This window comes from Apium graveolens, chromosome 3, assembly GCF_009905375.1.
Source record: "Apium graveolens cultivar Ventura chromosome 3, ASM990537v1, whole genome shotgun sequence".
Classification (NCBI taxonomy): Eukaryota; Viridiplantae; Streptophyta; class Magnoliopsida; order Apiales; family Apiaceae; genus Apium; species Apium graveolens.
Window position 1 is genome coordinate 164715710 of NC_133649.1, and position 3558 is coordinate 164719267.

The 3558-nt window shown below is 41.7% G+C and overlaps 1 non-coding gene across 1 annotated transcript; it reads right to left on the minus strand.

Moving 5' to 3' along the window:
• Positions 1-677: 677 nt before the first annotated feature.
• LOC141715877 (small nucleolar RNA R71) lies at positions 678-780 on the minus strand. Its single transcript, XR_012572622.1, has one exon. It is a non-coding gene; the product is annotated as a small nucleolar RNA R71 (small nucleolar RNA).
• Positions 781-3558: the final 2778 nt, after the last annotated feature.

Sequence of the window (3558 nt, forward strand, 5' to 3'; positions counted from 1 at the left end):
GTGTTTAGCGACTAACAAGTTTTTGGCACCGCTGCCGAGGACTGCAGTGTTAACTTTTAGTTTATGTGTTTGTCATCAGTGATTATTAAAGTTCATTGACTCGGTCATTGTTACTTACCTACTCTTTCTCTTTGTTATGTTTCAGGTACTCTACCGAGCGTGTCGCGGGCTCGTAAGAGAACTCTAGATCAAGCCGAGGAAGAAGCTATAGTGATTCGAAGGGAAGTTTTTGAGGACGAAGAGAAAGTAGCATAAGAAGAGAAAGTCGAGGAACCAGCTCTAGTAGTGATGGGAGATCAAGCAGAAAATCCTAAGGCTCTGATGGACTATTCTCAGCCTAAGATCGATGATATTCAGTCGAGCATCATCAGACCAGCCATCTCGACTAACACTTTTGAGATCAAATCAAGCACGATTCAGATGATACAGAACTCAGTTCAGTTTGGGGGTTCTCCTATAGAAGACCCCAACATGCACATCAGGGATTCAACGAGATCTGCGACTCTTTCAAGTTCAATGGGGTGACTGAAGATGCTATTAAGTTGTGACTCTTCCCATTTTCTCTGAGGGATAAAGCAAAGTGCTGGTTACATTCTCTACCACCAGGGTCTATCACCACATGGGAGGATCTTGCTCAAAATTCTCTCACTAAATTCTTCCCTATGGCGAAGACTGCTGCAATCAGGAATGCTCTTACCCAGTTTGCTCAGCAAACTGGAGAATCTCTATATGAGGCTTGGGATCGATATAAGGAGATGCTAAGTTCCTACACCATGGCATGCCTGATTGGATGATTATAAACTATTTCTACAATGGTTTGGGCGCTCAGTCTAGACCAATGCTCGATGTAGCATCAGGAGGAGCCCTGTGGGCTAAGAGCTACAATGAAGCTTATGAATTGATCAAACTGATGGCTGCTAATGAATACCAGAATCCTTCTCAGAGGCTAACTCAGGGCAAGGTAGTAGAAATTATGGAGTTGGATGCAGCAACTGCTATAGCTGCCCAACTTAAACCGTTGACGATGTAAGTGGACTCTTTTGTGAATCATGGAGTTAGTCAAATCTCCAATGTTTGTGAGATTTGTACGGGAGTACATGAAACAAAGTAGTGTGCTATTTCTAGCGAATCAACTCAATTTGTGAGCAACTTTCAGAGATTACAGCAACAAGCTCCAGCCACTTATCATCCAAATAACTGCAATCATCCTAACTTCAGCTGGAGTAATAATCAGAATGCGGTGCAACAATCTTATCATCCATACACAGTAAAGCCGTATAACCCTCCTGGTTTTTAGCAACCGCAATATGCCCCTAGGCAACAACTTCAACTTCAGCAGCTATTGCAAGCTAATAAAAAATCTGAATTGGAGGAGTTGAGGCTCATGTGTAAGAGCCAAGTTGTGTCTATCAAGACCTAGGAGAATCAGATTGGGCAAATTGCTAATGCGTTACTGAATCGTCAACCTGGAACGCTCTGAAGCGATACTGAAGTGCCAGGAAAGAAGGAAGCTAAGGAGCATGTTAAAGCAATTACATTGAAGTCTGGTAAGGTGTCGAATCCTGAAAAAGCAAAGACTCTGGAATCTGAAGTTGAGGATGAAGAAGAAGAAGTACAGAAGGAAGCAAAAGTGGAACCAAGGAAGAATACTGTTGAGCACACTCCTCCTGAGGGTAATACAGGGGAGAAATAGATCTATCCTCCACCTCCTTTTCCTAAGAGGTTGCAGAAGAAAAAGCTGGATAAACAGTTTGAGAAGTTTCTGGAGGTGTTCAAGAAACTTCACATTAATATACTTTTCGCTGAAGCTCTTGAATAAATGCCTAGTTATGCGAAGTTCATTAAAGGTATTCTCTCTAGGATGGTGAAGCTTGATGATTTAGAGACCGTTGCTCTCACGGAGGAATGCAATGTTGTGCTATAACAGAAGTTACCTCCGAAGCTTAAAGATCCTGGAAGCTTCACTATTTCATGCACCATTGGAAAGACGTCATTTGACAAGTGTCTATGTGACTTGGGAGCTAGCATCAATCTGATGCCTTTGTCAATATTCAAGAATTGGACTTGCCTGATCCAAAGCCTACTTATATGACTTTGTAGTTGGTCGACCGTTCTATTACATATTCACGAGGTATTGTGGAGGATGTCTTGGTCAAGGTGGATAAACTCATCTTCCCTGCTGATTTTGTAATTCTTGATTTTGAGGAGGATAAGAATATTCCCATAATCTTGGGAAGTCCTTTCTTGGCTACTGGCCGAACCTTGATAGATGTGCAGAAGGGTGAGTTCACCATGCGAGTGATGGATCAGGATGTAACTTTTAATGTGTTCAATGCCATGAAGTTCCCTACAGAAAATGAGGAGTGCTTAGAAGTGGAGTTGGTTGATTTTGTTGTTACTTCATAACTTGATCAATTGCTAAGATCTGATGCCTTAGAGAAGGCCTTGTTGAGGAAATCTGATAGTGAAGATGATGAAGGGGATGAACAGTTGCAATTTCTGAATGCTTCTCTCTGGAAGAGGAAGATTGATATGCCTTTTGAATCTCTGGGAATGGAGGAGTTGAACAAAGATCCTAAGCGCCTCAAGCCATCTATTGAAGAAGCTCCTACTCTTGAGCTTAAGCCTTTACCTGAACATTTGAGGTATGCGTTTTTAGGTGATGCATCTACTTTGCCTGTTATTATTGCATCTGACCTTTCAGGTAGCGACGAGGAGAAGCTTTTGATAATTATTAGAGAATTCAAATCAACAATTGGCTGGACTATAGCAGATATCAAGCGAATCAACCCTTCGTATTGCATGCACAAAATTCTGCTAAAGGAAGCAAGCAAGCCTACTGTTGAGCAACAGAGAAGGCTAAATCCAATCATGAAAGAGATTGTAAAGAAGGAAATTCTTAAGTGTCTGGATGCAGGGATCATCTATCCTATTTCTGACAGTTCATGGGTGAGCCAAGTTCAGTGTGTGCCTAAGAAAGGAGGTATCACAGTCGTTGCAAATGAGAAGAATGAGCTTATTCCTACTCGAACAGTCATTGGGTGGAGAGTTTGTATGCATTACAGGAAGCTGAACAAGGCCCCAAGAAAAGATCACTTCCCTCTACCGTTTATTGATCGAATGCTTGACAAATTGGCTGGGCATGAGTACTACTGTCTTCTGGATGGTTATTTTGGTTATAATCAAATCTGTATTGCTCCAAAAGATCAGGAGAAGTCTACTTTTACTTGTCCGTTTGGTACTTTCGCCTTTCGGAGAGTTTCTTTTGGACTATGTGGAGCACCGGCCACATTTCAGAGATGCATGATGGATTTCTTTTCAGTTATGATTGGACAGAATATGGAGGTGTTCATGGATGATTTCTCTGTGTTTGGTGATTTATTTGATGAGTGGTTGCAGAATCTAGGTGACGTTCTCAAGAGGTGTGTTGAGACCAATTTGGTTCACAATTGGGAGAAATGTCACTTTACGGTGTGACAGGGCATTATTCTTGGGCACAAGTGTAAGGCATATGTCATAGCCTATTTGTATATTCGAGGATTTAACTCAACTCAAATA